General features: G+C 45.2%; 1 protein-coding gene across 2 annotated transcripts in view; it reads right to left on the reverse strand.

Annotated features, from left to right (window-relative positions):
• The window catches only part of LOC135184000 (serine/threonine-protein kinase PAK 3), a 139390-nt gene that overhangs the window by 60122 nt on the left and 62437 nt on the right, over positions 1-16831 (reverse strand). The gene's annotated exons all lie outside the window — the stretch shown is intronic.

Genomic DNA, 16831 nt, shown 5'->3' on the forward strand with positions numbered 1-16831 from the left:
ATCCAAAAATCAGAAGGGCTTTTCCCATCCAGCTCCCCAGTGTAAGAAACACAGAAGGAAATGCAAGGAAACTGATATTCTCTTCTGCTCTGTTTCTGACTTACCATGGGAACTCTGGCCAATTGCATAATTACAATGGTCTCAATTCCCTCATTTCTCAGTGGCTACAATTATGCTGTAACTAATCCCTGATCACCTGGGATCGATCCTGTGCTTAGGATTCTGCCTCCCTGCAGACAAACCACAATCAAACAGGCCCAGGCCATGCTCCTGGGAGAACCAAGGTCTCTGAATAGAACTGGTCATGAATTTTTCAGCAAGTAACATGTCAGAGGCTTGAAAGAGAATCTTTTCATGGAAATATGCTACTGTTCTGGAAGGTTTCATCAGAATAACATCAATAGATGAAACAGAGAGGGAATAACATTACTGAGTGAGAGCAGATGAAGAAACTCTGGATTTGGGACTGCTAGCAGGAGTGAGAATCCCAGGCATCAGCCTGTTGGGTATTCTGGCAAGGGATCCTGATTACCCAGGAATGTTTTTTCCACTCCTTTGTGAAAAACTTCTTAACGTTTCTTCCACTCCCATTCTTTTCTGGAAAGCTTTAAAAGGGTCTTAGATTGAGTGAGTTAGATAAGATAAAACCATTTCCTATCTTGCCTTATGACAGGGAAAACCTCAGGTTACACTTACCAGGTGCTGGGTGCATATAGTGACCTAGGTGTCATGAGCTGAGCTCTCTAGAGTCCAAAGATGGCAGAGTCGCCACTCAACCTCTCACCAACAAACCAGCCTGGTGGCCACTTCCCAAGAGTTCTGTGCTAATTATTTATTAGTTAACGGCTAGAGAGTGCTTGGAAAAGGTGGCTCTCTGACATGCATGCCACAGGCAACTTGAATCTGTCCCTCCTATGAATCTGTGATACTGGACTCGGCATGAATCAGTTCTTTTTGAGCAGCACAGGAGTTCTACTTGAATTACAGTATCAGCCTAGAACCTTTTACAAGAGCTCTGGACATGTGCACAGGGCCACATGCTCTTAACATGTAAACCTAGCTATGTAACATCACTGTGCCCCACAAGACTCAGAAGAAGCCCTTTTGCCAAAAGCCACTGCTCGCCCAGAAAAGCTGGCAGGAAGGAAGCTGTGTCTGTACTAAACCATGTGCATGCAGCAGCTGCTGCCTGAGCCTGACATGCCACCGAAGGGATTTGGGCTGACTTACCAACTCCTCGGCAACAAAGGCTGAGGCTCACATTCTCTCAGCTTGGCTCTAAGAAGAGTAACTCTCACCAGAGGGGAGAAGAGGACCACTGGGTCTTGTATCTACTGGGAGTCATCAGCCTTTCCTTCAACTTCTTCACCCCAAACCACTTAAGACATTGACCAGACTCTCCTTAGAAAAAAAATTCTTACAATCTAAATTTCAATGCCAACACATTCAAAGCAGGCCTAACTCTCCCAGCAGACTATCACTTGACAATCCAACTGCACAAAATGGATCTAAGCCAAGGGGGGAATGTGCACAAGCACATTTACCCTGGCTGTCCACAGCACCTGAAACAGGTGATTTATCACCATATCAGTTAAGTTGCTGCCACATCTCTGAGAAGCCCAGACCTTCCTCCTCCCAGACCCACAGGACATATTACCTTCATTCGTTTGGAATTCAAGAGACCAAGGAAGTGTCTACTCTGCATCAAAGCTGTATTTTCAATTCTTAAAAGATACACCCAAGTTTGCTTTTTCAGCAGGCACATCAGCACGGGATGCAGCCCTCTCCTAGAAACAATTGCTTCGTTGGTGGCTGACCCATGATGACTTTCCTGGAGGAGCTAGAGAGCAGCAATATTTGTCCCCTAACTGACTTCTCCCCTGCAGCTTCAACAGGGAAGTCAGCATGGGACAGCTTGTGTGTCATCACGTTATGTACTGGAAGGAGAACACTGCAGTTGTTCTGCTGTCTCAGGAATTACACAACCCAATTCTTTACCTAACTACTCTCAGTAAAAAAATCACCTTTGATAACTTGCTGGCAGCAGCTGTGAAAAAAGGGAGTGTCTGTGAGTGCTGTATGGCCACACATCAGAAATTACTGTTTATCACCTTAGCTATCTCCCTAATCTCCTTTTTACCAAACTGTGTGAATACAGGGAATACAGTATTAAAAGGACCTGTCTAAACTATCAATGTGGGCAGTGTGCAGCACCTCCATTTCTAGGTGTGCACTCACCTGCAATTTCAGATAATGTACCCTCCCCTAGGCTTTGGCAAAACAAGCATTTACACTGTGGAACATCAAGAGAGAGGCAATAAATTCTCCTCTCCATCCTTCCTTCTATGAGAATAACAACTTGGCAAGCCGAGTAATAAAGAACCAATACAACTATATGTCATTAAGTTGCAGTACTGGTAGAGAATGGATAAGGGCCTGCTGATTAGAAATGCTATCAAGGAAAATCTAAGATGTGGCATTAAGGCACACACTGAAAATGTGATACATTCCATGCTTCTCCCAGAAATACTTAACTCCATTTCAAGGCACACCTCTTGTTTTACTTGGTATGAGCACTTCTCACCCTAAAGACTTTTTTCTTCCATCAAGCATTTCATGAAGGAGACAACAGCATCTACCAATGAAACAGAAAACATTCACATTCTCTTTGGCAAAGCAAAGCTCATCTCAATCTCCACTGATCAGAGATCAGATGCCAGCCTGATCAGAGAACATTACCTAATCTCACTGCACAGCACATTTTTTGCTCATGCAAGGCCTCCAGCCTGAACCTGTAACATTGCTGCATTTACTCCCTAGATTCCTGTGCTGAACGTCATACCTGTAAACTTCTTGCCAACCCTGACCAAAACTTCATCAATTTTCTTTCAAGGAATATGATGGTACTCAGTAATACAGCAGAGTAATTATCGCCTGTTTGAGATGCACACAGAAGGTAGTGCTCAGTTCCCATGAGAATGCAGCACTGGTTGCATGTGTCTCACCATCCCTGGGGAGGGCAAATACTACTCATTTGCCAAGCAGGAATTTCTTAGATCTATCAAACACATATTCCTCATATCACCTTTGGGGCCTGGCCAAAGTTAATACCTTCAATATTAAGAACCCATCTATATATCTGAGACAGCTTCTACAGCCTGTTCAGGTCCTGATCTCTTCACAGAGATCACCATAGTGGGGGTTCTCATTGGGAGCTGATGAAGGATCTGGGAATGCATTCTTTCAAGTGTGAAACAGGATTTATACCAGATAACACAAATCTCTGATGACTTGTGAGTTGAAGACAGAAGCTTCTCTGCCCCTCTGTCTTTGACTAGTTCCACTGATTCTTATGACAGAGCTGTTCGGGGAAGAAAAGCATAAACTCAGTTCAACCCTAATCTGCCTTTTGATCCTACACAACATTTACATGACCAGCCACCAAGGCAGATTCTGTGCCCATTTTCTGGGCTTGTACCATTCCCAGATCCTCAAAGCTTCACAACAGTTAAAAGCCAGGGCCTTAATCAGAAGGTGAGTGTCCAGAGTTACTGACAGAACTCAGCCATGATTGCTCAGGTAGATCTCTGTAGTCTTTTAGTAATTACCATCAGCACTAATACAACTTTGGCTGCCACAAACTGCGAGTGCCTTAATCTGATTTACAATCAGGGGCATTATATCACAAAATGCAACATATGATCCTAGTCTGACAAGCTGATACTGCAGACTGTGTAAGTGGAGATGAATCACTTCCTAAGTCTTTGCAGGAGGTCTGTTTGCCCTCAAAGAAACAAGTTTCACTTCTTCTAAAGGTTGGCTGGACAGCAGAAGCCTGTGTTCTTTTTCACGTCTATAAGGAAGCACCTCCAGGGTAGAAGCTGTTTTCTGAGTGACTGGCCTACACCTGCAGCTGTCTGCGAAATGCCTGCCCCAAAACCTCTGAGAAAGGGACTCTTGTGAGAGAGAAGCTACAGAAAAGATGAGTGTGCGCTGGAAAACAGCAGAAATCTTGAGATCACGTTCCTATAGCAAATGCTGTTCAGGTATCACATTAACATGAGAACTGACATGGTTACTAAAATGCAGATATTTTATAAACCTCAATTCTGTAAATCAAATGAAAACTTCAGGTCAGACCATGTAATTTGAGGCAGAATTTGGCCAAAGGCCATTATATTTCAGAAGAACTGGCTTTTGGGATGATGGGTGTGTCATCAACCCCCAAGTGAGACAGTTAATACAGACTAAGAAAAGAGCACTGACAAATTATGTTTTGCTGAAAGTAATCCCACCACTGAGCTCTGACACAGGTTTGAAAATTCGTTCAGATCCGAAAACCTTGGCTGCAAAACAATTCAACATATGGCAAAACCACACATCCTTAATAGGTTAAGCCTCACCTGGGATGCTGCCTGGAATGAGCTTGCTTGTTTTCCCCTGCTCTCTCAATCCTAATCTGTTTATATTTCCAGGAATCCAAGCTAAAAGGCAGTGACAAGACTTTTTTTAGGACACAGGAAAAATTACTTTTCCCAAACTATCAGGCTAGAGCTGCAACTGCACACTTGTTTCACTAGAGCCGTAAAATACCACTTGTGCTGAAGGGGTGTAGGGAGAGGTGTCAAGTTTCAAGTATAGCCCAAATTGAACAAGAGCATCATTTGTTGGTAACTTCTTCACAGTTAAATGGACTGAAATAGGCAACTCCCTTGAGTTGAGGGCTATATTAACTTTCTGGAACAAGAACCGCACAAGCCCAATGCAGTACTAATTCAGGCCCTAGATTCTGACATGAACAGAGAAATTCAGCTCCACAGGCTGTGGGATCCTGGGTACCAAAAATTCTGCTCATTATAGTGTCTCAGGCAAAGCACAGGGAAGAGAAAGTCCAGAGAGACAGTCTCTAAGATGTGGTTCCAGCATCCACAGCTGGCCTAAATTTTACTCTATGTCAGGAAGCAAGCTCCTTTCTCACAGATGGCTGCTGTTAGTGAGCACTGACACCCACCACAGAGCAAGTGGGCATGCAATATTAATAGCAGCAATGAGAAAATTATGAGCCCACATCAAAGCAGTGAGAGTTGGTTTCATGACATCTGGCTTTAAAACGGAGTGCAAAGGGAATGGTATTACACTCAGCTAAGCATGTTTAGAGGACTATCATTCTGCAGTTTTCAAACACACACATACATAGAATGACCCCTTAAGGACAGGCAAAGCTGCTGTCAGCTATAACTCAGCAAATCACAAGTTACACAAAGAAATAAAAAACAATGTTGCTCTGAAATGTAGCTTGGTAGAAGTCAAAGCTATCATAACTAATGGCTGAGATGTTCTGCTGTAACCATATTGCTCCTACAACACAGTCATCCCTCTGGAATCTAGTTCCAAAGATTCTACTGGAATTAAACAGAAGCAAAAGTATAATGCAAATAAAGTACTACAAAGTTATCTGCTGGAGTTTTTCTCACAAGAGGCAATGGTAAAAGAGCACAATGAATTAACATGATTTAGATATCCCCTTTCCTCTATTAAAACACTCTGCTATTGGGCCACACTACATCAAACCTATTCTCAACCACAGAGGCAGCACAGATCAAACAGGGAAATGCTGTCAGCAATGCAATCTCTACGAAAAGACTCTTGGATTTAGGTATAGAATAAATTATGGACAAGTACTAGGCATAAAAATATTATCATGAGGATATAGTTGCTGTTACTGGTGCCCCTAGAACAGAGACTACTCAGCCACAGCTAAGTCTCTGCAAACGGGCACAGCCCAGTCTAAGCTCCTCTGCTTGCACTCCAAGCAACTTGATGCACGTCTGTTTTGGTAGCTGTAGAGGCATGTGAGCACAGAACTGTACCCATGCCAGCACGCCCTGCAAGGAGTCCATCATAGTCCTGTCCTGCTGACAGCTACAGGAGTCTATCGCTTCCAGCTTGGAGGACACATGGTCTATCACTGCAACGCTCTGAACAGCTATCGAGTATGGCGTGACTGCAACAGTGAAGGCTTCATGTGATTCTAGATGTGTTTCTTCAATAGCTTTGCCACTTTAACATCCACCCACATCGAGGGCCTGACATCTTTTTAAGTAGTTTCTTGAGACACCACAACATGATGACTCAACTTAGTTATTTGTCTTAATCTGCAACAGACCTTAGAGTTGCACAGTAAAATACACCAGGCTATTTCCTCTCAGAACAGGTGAAAATGGAATCATCCACTAATATATCTGTTCTACTTTCTCTGCTCCGTTAGCTGGTTCCATTTTGAATCAAACCAGGCTTCTCTGGTACTTTTTCTTCGGGCAAAAGAGACAGGCTCAAAGCCAAACCTATCTTACATGTGTACAGCCTCCCTGACTTTACTGGCGCTAAGACCAGACAGTCTGAAATTACATCACTGGCATCTTGATGCAGCTTAGATGGCATCACCTCAGGTTACATAGGAATACAGGATTGGAGAGACCTGCTAGGTCACCAAGTGCAGTCCCTGCTGTCCAGGCAACCATGTCACCTAATCGCTTTATAAACGAATCAAAATACTTATGAACCATATTCCATCAGGCACACCCCAGGGTGGCCACGAACAACATACTGTGGTGTAAGCTGACTTAAGAAAAAGCAAATAGACACATGCAAGGCTAATTAGAAACCCCTGTGAGATGGACAGGCAATGGGACAGGCAGCAAGATGGCTGGGTCTTGCTGCAGACTCCCATGCTGACCTCTTCCAACCACAGTGGCATTGCTGCATCCCTCACGTTCCTCTGGGGTGAGATGAAGATAATGACATTGTCCTTCCTTTGTAGATTGTTTTAGCTCTACAGACAAAAAGAGGGATACAAGAACTAACTATTTTTTATCCATGCAAACACCCCAGCAGGTTTTTAAAGCCCATTTTAATGCTCTCCTTTACAATTCAGTCTGTGGATAAGTCACTACCTGCACCTCTGTAAAGTTTAACCTGCCAGAGTCTGACAAAGGTGTAATTTCATCCCTAGGCTCTTCTGACTTGAGACTTTGTAGCTTCTCTTTATGGATAAGGTATCAAAGCAATAGCTCTGTGAGACAACAGCCCTTTGCATCTCACAACCCATGCATTATTCTCTCTAAACATAGTTTAGCAGGTCAAAATCAAAACTTCTTGTCCCCTCTCATGTCTGCTCCCCCAGTGCACACTTTTAAGAAAGAACAAACACAGATAAGAGTGGCAGACAGACACAGAAGATGGTTTATCCTATAGGCAGAGGATTACTGCATCATGATATAATGACCTTGCTCAGGAAAGAAAACGGTTACTTATATGACAGCAGGAGTTGTAGAACTATAATCTCTTTTCCAGAACAGGGCAGAACAATGTCCATTTAAAGTTATGCTAAGGAAAATGTAAAACACTTGTCCAGTGAACTGGAGAAAGTACAAACTTCAGCCTAACTGGCCTGATACTGTCTCTCTCCAGATACACATTACACACTGAACCAACCAAGCAGGACTATGTTCAGCTAAGTACACAAGGAAGGGATAAGTCCTTCTACTTTCTGTGTGTTTGCAAACATTCAAGAGTGGTTTCCACCTCCTACAAACATGCAGTACAAAAATAGTCACTTTTGGTTCGACTTTAGTTGCAAAATGCTACAGAGACAACATTTTATTTGCCCCCCCCCCCCCCTTGAAAACCTTACATTTGTACCTTCTTCCCCCATAGAACGAGCAGAGGTAGGAAATCCACATGCTTCCTATAAATGAAACAATTCCACGAACAAACAACTTGAGGCCAGGGTTGTTTTTCTGTTCAGACAGCACTCAGTGAAACCTTGGCCATTTACGACTAGAGAGTCCTCAAAGGGACTTGTTTCTAATGAGTTTTCAAATGCTACAGAAGTAACAGGTATAGTATTTACCATGTAAAACGCTGTAAAAGAGCAGTGATGTAACTGTCCCAGTACAGCATGCTGATTTCACTGCTCACATTCATCCTGCACCACTGTTACTCTGTGGAAGTGAAGCCAGTTTTATTAAAGCCAATATTTACCAACAGATCCTAGTTGTATAAGTAACATAGTGCTTCCATGTAAAACTAGGCTTCCAACAGGAAATAAAAGGCATTTGGCAAACCTTGGCCTGCCAAGGGCAACTGCTACATGTCCTGTTTCCAGGACAAGAAAGCCCTCCAGTTATCCCAGATACTTCCAGCAGTGAATACTGAGCTTGTCTGGTAAGTTTTCCGAGCCCAGTGGAAATCCTACAGCAGACACAGAAAGCTCTGAGTCTGAATTGGCACCAGATGCTTTAAAAAACAAGTGAATTTCAATTTGTTACAGGAATATGAGAAGGCCAAAATGCTTTATTTGTCATCATGGGAACAGTCACTCATCTCAGAACTTGAATATTCTGTTGAAGATGTTAAAAAAGGAGACTCTTCCAGAGAAACTCTGCACTAAGCAATAGTGTAAGCTGTCTGCCAGCTTACCATGCCCTCTACACTTCTATGCAACAAGAAATGGATTTTCTATAGCAGATGAGCACCAACAACAGCCTTCATGCCACAGTATGGAATTTAACTTGCAGTAAATCCCATCCCCTCAACAAGAGGCCTACAATACCTCCCTTCTGGCTCAAAGACTCCATACAAAGGCCAGCTCAACACCATGCATCTGCTGCAGCGTTTCTTCCCAATTAATCAAGAAGTGTATTAGCCATACATCAAAACTGCATTGCAGCTCAAGCTGCCAATTACTTATGGCAGAAAGAGAGGCTGATTCATCTGACTGTATGTGGGCCTCGGCTGGAGTTTTCCCAAAACGCTGTAAGGAAGAAAACCTCACTGAACCTCCCCCTCATTCCCACTCCTTCCTCCCCTCAAATCACAGTCAAGAGGCCCGTGCTGGCGAAAACAACATCTCCTGGACAATTCTTTCTCCACATCACTCCTCTTCTAAATTCAGACAAAACACAGAGCAACTCAAATACAATTCCATATGATCTATACGCACACGAGGGCACCCCTCCCAAACACGCACAAGTGAAATGCAATGCCAAGTGTATAAAAAGCCTTCAAATCCTCAGTCCCCAGAGAGTTTCACATCTTCCATGACAAATCCCACTGCATTATGTGGCCACCTGTGTGATGTGTAACGGCCCCCTCGCAACACTCAGCTCAGCAATCAGCCTGTAACAGGGGCCAGGTGAGGGGGTTTTGTCTTCCTGCTCGAAAGAGCCACAAAATAGAACATTTCTGCTATGCACCAAGCACAACCTGAATCTAGATCCTTTCACAAGCTCCTTGTATTGGATACAATTGGCACTTAATATCTCACAAGCAGCAATTCTTCATCCAATGTGTCCCTCCTTCAGTCTCTGTTTCCAATAAGCAGCCTCAGGCTGCCAGGGCTCTTCTCTCCCTGCTACTGCCGGACTGAAGCATCACAGGCCTGCTTTGAAAAAAGACCCATGAAGTCAAGTTCCACTGTAAATTGTCCTCAGCAGTCACTGCAGACCCAAACTCTTATCATTTCAGTATCTACTGGCCTAGGTTTGCAGAGTCTCTGGCCACACCACCACCACTGTTACTCATACTGAGTTCAGGAAACAGAAATTCAAACGTATTTACTTCAGACTGGCATCTTCCATTGCTCTGCCAGCACTCTACTGATGACCTTGGACATCTGACGCCAGCCTTGTGTTTCCAGCACGTCTGACACGAGTCAACCTGGCACCCAACCCCCTGGAGTAGTCAGACTCTGCCTTCCTAAACATCTTCTTTTTTTCCTCCAGGCCTGACTTTCAGCCATTTATTGTAAACCTTTAAAACAGTTTTCAGAGACAAATATGCTTTGAGAACCTTGGAGTGCAGAGAAATCCTTGAAGCATGCTCCTGCTCACTGCTTTCTGCCACCAACACTCACAATCCAAATGAGCCACACTGAGAGGGAACTTGGGCCAGCCTGAGCTGCCCTTTCAGTGGCACAGGGGACTGGTGGTCAGAAACGGGCAACTCCATGGATCACAATGTAGCATCTCATTAACACTGCAGGACTGATCAGTGCGAAGCATCTTCAGCCCAATGAACTCAGCAACAAAAGGCATCAGTCTAATGAGAGCTTAGGCTTTAGAGGCTGTTTGGAATATTTAAGAGCACAAGTTTTTCCTCTCTTTGCCCAAAAGTGGGTTGACCTTAGGATGATGTTTACTAGACTGCTTCCTGGGGTACATACACAGCTATAACTCCCAATGTATAATTTCTGTCCTGGTACACAAGCAATTATACCCTTAATAACCACTCCAGAAAAACGTGTTCCTCAGATCACACACATTCAGCTGCACCCATGAGGCCAGGCTCTGTCATTCTGCTGGGATCAGCAACGAAAACACCGTGAAGTACAAATCAAAACAAAACACTCAAGAATCAGGCAGCTGATTCTATGGGCCTGGAAACTTTATTCACATGCTGTTGTTCACTAAGTCCTTGGCATGATAACTGGAAAACTGTCTCATATCCAGACTCCCGCTGCTTTTACTTATTACATTAACAAGCCTGGCATTCACCTGAAGTGTCCAGAGGGCACTGCAGACTGTAGAAGACAGGGCAGCTCCTGAAGAACTAGTTGCTCAAAAACTCACAGTGTTTGCATTATGGATCAGAGCTGTAGGAAGTCTACTCAAAGTAGATGCTTTGGAGACATTTTACTTAAAGACCAAGCAATGGTCCCAGGAGTTCCAGGATCATTACGGATCCTAAAAAGAAAGGTCCAGGGCACAATCTCTGTGCGTGAACTATAAATATACTACAGAAAATAATAAGAAGCCACTCTCAGTTTACTCTTTCTGAAGTACTTAGTATTATCCATCACAGTTACTAGAGAGAATTCTGCATTCCCCTAGTGCAAGCAGAAGTAAAGAGAGAACAACATGGAGAGAAGGTGTGGTGCAGGATGCGAGGCATCTGTCTCCACAGATTGTTACTTAACATACGTTCAGGTATTAGCCCACCTCTTTCTAGTACACACATATCATGAAGTGCATGGTGCCTCCTCAAAAAGGGAGCAAATTCTGTCTCCTTGAGTCTTTTTTCTTGATAGAAATTTCCACTCTTCCCAACTTAAGTTCCCAGAGCCTCTGGAATGAGGAGAGTCATAGCACACCACAGCTAATAGAGACCATATCTATAGGTAATAAATAACCAGGACACCAACCTGAGCAGGCTAGGCTTGCTAAAAAAATCAAACAAGGATGTAAGCACCTCTTTTCTGGAGCAGGCAGACATCGTTTCAGTTGCTGAAATATTCATGCCCTGATAGGAGCTGCTGCATCAATGTCTGTCCCCAATACAAACAAACCTGAGCTCAAAGCATGACAATCTGCGTAGTGCAGAATGGAATTGCAATTAAAGGCATTTTCCAAGCCTCCATTTCTGTGTGCACACATTTGACAGCTTTTCTGGTGACACTTCAAGAGCATCTCAAATCCAAGTCCACCATCTTTTGCCTGTGAAAGCAGTGACACTAATAACAGTTTTAGCTAATACCAGGATTTTACATGTGTGACTGTTGTTCTTCCTTCACAGGTTTACCATGCACCAGCAGCCCCATGTTTCATGCAGGCAGTGGCTTGGTGCACCTGATAAATATGAGCTGGCACCTGGACACTGAGGGTTGAATCAAAATTCTCTGCAGGGAAGAGCCTGGAAAATTTCTGATCTGGAGGATTTCCTCCTTCTCAAGAAGTAACAGAGGAGCAGAAATGAGGAAATGGAAAACATTAGGCCTTTCAGTCCCTACAAGAGACACACAGAACTATTTCCCAGTGCCCTTCCCAAATAAAGGAAGTAGCAATTTATTTGTGCCAGCAAAGGGACAGGAACTGGGGGTCTGCTGCCCCTTCAACTGCACTGACTCAATAAATGAGAAAACTCAAGTGACATGACAGGAAAATGTTTTAGAACTCCCTTCGTCACATGCAGCCAGCTGTGAGTACACTCTGCAATGCAATGGTGAGCCTGCTAAGATGCCAGAGCAATTTCAACACTTGAGCATTAGAAAGAAAATGCAAAAAGTCTGTCTCTGGAGTCAGTACTGCCACATTGAAATGGCAGTTTGTTCCAGGCATACGGGGGATCGAAGGCTGGACAAACCTGACACTGCAGTACACGGTCTTGTGGGAAAGGCAAGCACACGTGTGTGCAGCAAGCTGGATCAAAGCTCAGCTATCACTGGTACATCTGCAAGGTAGCACTTTCAGAAGGGGCTGTATCACAATCTTTGTTTCCATTTCTGTGAGAAAGCACGCTTTTGCCCTTAGGATTATGAAGAAACATGTAACACTTTCCCAAGGATTCCTCAAACACATGCTCTGGGATCCACAATGCCTTAGTTTGCTTTCAATGACAACGAAAACATGCACAAGACCAGAGCAGACAGAGGAACAGAGGTGTATCCAACCTTAACACTGCCATTTCCCATCTTGGTAAGCTTTATATAGTACTGGACTGGACTGTCTTGCACCCATACTGCTCAGAGAGCCCCAAACCCAGTTTTGTCATATGGGAACAGTGCAAACTACTTAAACCGTGCCACTGACAACAGACTCCAGGGCAGAGAAATGTTTTGTTCTGGATCAGTCAAGAGTCAGTTGCACCTGTCAGTGCACTACCAGATAAACAACTAACAATAAAAAAAAAAGTAATGCTGGGGAATTAGCCCACTGAATATATAACAGCACTGTTTTACCCCTGAATACTTAATGCACACAGCTGTGGTACTAAGTCATTAGAGCAAGACAAACCAACAGGTTGATCAGCATGAGCAGGTGTGTTACATTTGTGGCAGACCTTAGCTGAGCAGGACATGCACCTGTTTTAAGATGGATGTGAACTGGAAGCCTGCTTCTAGAAAAGAAGATGTGAGACTGGACATTAGAGTACCCAGAGATGTACCAAGCCCAGAGTTCCAAGAACCAGACTTGCAGGTACAGCTGGTGATTTAAGATAAGAAGACAAGCCTTCCGGCCTAGGAGTCAGAAGACCTAGAGAACTTGCAGGCCTGCCCGTCCCTGGTCCAGGGCTTCCCAGGGTCAAGAGCTCCAGTAGCTGGGGCCACGAGATCACATCAGTAAGATCACAGGCTTCTTGGGTGACAGTCAGCAGGACTGACAGGGTGGATGTCACACTGCTTGTCCAAAGCAAGGGATACCCACTTGCCATGTCCCATATTGCTTGACTGAGGAGGCAAGGGCGACCTTGCAGCCCAATCTCCTGTCTCAGGAAACCCAGCAGGCAAGGTCACAAAAAGGGCACAGTCATAGCTAAGCAGCACCTGTCCAATTAAAGATGCAAAATAAAAAGTCTCTTTGCTGTCCCAAACAGACCACGCCTTACATTTGCTGCAGCTGCTGGCATTCACCTGGAAGGGATCTCCAAAACCCCAAGCACTGAGACAAGCCACTAGCAAACCACAGATACTTCTGTCGTGTTTTTACTTTACAGAACTACCAGTAGGAGCAGGAGACAGACACACAAGCAACAACAGATCTGAAATAAGACATTCACATCAGCATCTCCACTTGTGCAGACCCAGGCCATTTAGACTTAACAATTATCGCCCAGCCTCATGCCGTTCCTCAAGGATCAGGCAAATTGAAGTAAAAAGAAACAGCAGAAGATACACAAGTTCAACTACTTGTATCTGAAAGGTAAAAGCAAAATAGGAAATGGTAGCTAAACACAAAACTGTACTGGTGAGTAGAAAGGTTTATTTCTGCAGGTGAAAGTTAATTCGTGTTTCTTTCTCTCTTTCCCACCCACTCATTCTGTTCCCCTCGCCCATTAAGTTCCTGGAAGAAAAGCTTCAACCACCTTTTGCAGGAGCTGAGGCAGGTAATGAAAGAGGAAGATCACAGTGTACTCCTGCCTGTCCACTGTACAGCACAGCAAGAAACAGAAATTAGTACTCGAACCAGCTAGGCACAAACTGACAGCAGCATTAATGTCTCTAGTCACAGCAAGCCCAACTGGATCAGAAGCCAAATCTAGCAATGTCTCTCCTGTGACCAGTTCTCTGCAGACATAGCTAAAACAAAGAAGCTGACGGCAGATATAAAAGACCCCCAGCTTCCAGATTGTTTTTGATCCCAGAACACTGTATCCACAGTCAAAGTATTGTAAGACAGAGGAGAAAGCTTCCAGGCAGAGGGAACAGGAACTGAAGAGGGACTACTACCACAAACCAGTTCTCCTGTAGGAGCAAATGCTGCCGAGCTAGGAGATGGCTAACACAAGAGCTGCATTTGTTACGGTAAACAACAGGCTGCAGAGCTGAATTTGTCTCACCTATGCCTTTAACTGTACGCACAAAAGTTGCAACAAAATATGGGGCATAGAGGAAAGCAACCTCTTGTCCAAGTTCTGTTTTTCCAGACCTTAGGAGCTGGCTCAGTACACAGAGGATAATTTGGACTCCAACTTCCACACAGTTTTAAATACTGAGTTTTGGTCAGATACTTACAGAGAAAATGCCCGGTGAATGGTCCACTCGGAGAGGCAAGATCCTTTTCACTGTACTCAAAAAGCAAAACACTTGCCAAGTTCTGCAACACCCCCCTACACAGTCTTACTGGGCTTGCTTGTTTAAAGGGTAAAAAGCCCCTATCAGATACTCTACAAGAAGTAGACATGCTTGTGCTAAAGCCCTGAGGTGAACAAGGTCTGAGCAGAAGGCCTATGACAACCAAAGCAGCTCACCCAGGGTACTGCTTCCTGCAGCACTGCTGCCACAGCTGCTTCCCAAACTGTTGCTGCTGCAAGTAGTGGCCTATACGGCTGGAAACTTAATCCTGTAACAGGAGCTCTGCACTCACAGGAGCTACTATGACTTACTTGTAGTTATCCAGAGTCACTCATCAAGAAATGCCATCCCTGCAGGTCTCAGTTCAGACTACAATCTCCTCTGCAGGCCAGAGGCAGCTGCCTTCAGCCCTCCCCCCATGAAACCAGCCACCCCACAAACCCAGCCCCCTACACTGTGACTGCCACCAGCTCCTCTGCCCAGCCCCACACTCCAGGAGGAGAGCTCCAACTAACGCAGCCACAGGCAGTGCTGTTCCTTGCCAGCTCTGTGCTCACCACAGAAAACCCAGACTTAGGGCAATTCTTCCCCTCCACATACATAACCTATCATGGCAGCCTTCACTTTCCAGCCTCAAAGAACCCACCAGCCCATGTCCCTGGCCTAAAATGAATTACCCTCAATTCCTGATTTATTTTCTGCTCACACTGTTGGGTAACCTGTGACCAAACACCTTTCCTTCATGCAAGTGGCTCCTCTGCAGCCATATGCCTCAGAGATGGGGCATAGGTGCTTGAAAACCCCCACTGACACTTCTGCACGGATGGCCTGCTCCCAAGCCAGCAGGCCCCCACCAAGTCCTACTCAGGGGACATTATGGTCCTCTTTGCCATGTCATCCTACTGCAAGGTAGTTGTCCTGGCCAAGGCTACATTCTCACCCCCACTGTAGGATCCTGCTGTACCCCCACCCCAGGCTTTGGAACCTTTCCACCATGCTCCTCCTGCCCCTCACAGTTGTCCTCAGGCCCCCTCCTCCCCTCCTGACAGCCACAGAGAAGGTAGATTCACACTAGAAGAGGAGCCAGGGGAGAATATCTCATCTCATAATTCCCTTCAGCTGCAGCATTTACTTCCCTTTCCCCCTCAGGAAGGCAGGTAGCAGCCTGGCTCCAGTCCTTTGGCCTCCTTGGTCCTCTTTCTTCTCCTGACTCTGGGTGGTTCAAGTCACTCAGTAAAATCCACTTTGTTCTCCAGACTCCTGGTTCCATGTGCAGAACATCACTGACAGTGCTCAGAAGGAAAACAAAAACGTGACTCCTTTCTCCTGAAATCTTTGCCCAGCATCAAATTTGGACAGCTGGGGCATCAGACAGATGAGAGCAAGTAAGTCTTTACAGACTCCTGCCAAACTCTCCAAACAGATATCCAGGCTGTTCACTCCTAATGCACGTTTTGTCACCCCAGCAAAAAAAGCCAGATGGGGAGAGACAAGATCCAGCCCCCCAGCACCCTTTGGGGTTGCAAGTCCAGAAACAGCTCTGCTCTTCCCAGCACAGGCCCACCACCTCTGTCAGATGTTCCCTCAGAAGCCGCAGCTTTTCCTGCCTGAATTCCTTCAACCTTCTACATTAAATACACCACTGTATTCCAAGGAGGGATCGTTTCTGGCACCGGTGCAAACTGGATATGAAAACTGCCTGTCTGACCAAAAAGGGGGCACTCGTGCCCAGAACATCTCCCACCGGAGAAGGGACCCTGAAGCAGCCAGACATCGCGCCGGAGCACTGCCTCGCCTGGCTGCTGTACCGGTCTGGGACAAAGGCACAACCCGGCACAGGAACCAGGCAGCAGGCACCACCGTGCATGTGCTGGCCAGAGGCGATCCTCCCCTCACCAGATTTCGGGAGGAACTTGTCCGGCATGCTTAAAGAGGTCAGTGGAATGGATGCGTGTTGCCATAAAGTCGTGGGGGTTTGAGGGGGTTTTCGAGTTTTGGTTGGTTGGGTTTGGTTGGTGTTTTCTTTTGTTGTTTTTTTTTTTTTTAATTTAAAAAAAAATAAAAAAAGAAAAAAACACCACAAAAAAACCCAGAAACGTGGGAGTTATTTATAGTCCTGATCTCCTGCTCCTCTGCTGCCGCACAGCCCAGGCTGCATTGTTGGGAGATGGGGAGCACCACGGCAGCCTCTCTAGCCGGTGCCGGGGCTGACACAACTTCAGAGCCGGCAGAAGCTTTGCGCCTGGCGGCCACGCCGGGAGC

This window comes from Pogoniulus pusillus, chromosome 19 (assembly GCF_015220805.1).
Source record: "Pogoniulus pusillus isolate bPogPus1 chromosome 19, bPogPus1.pri, whole genome shotgun sequence".
NCBI lineage: Eukaryota > Metazoa > Chordata > Aves > Piciformes > Lybiidae > Pogoniulus > Pogoniulus pusillus.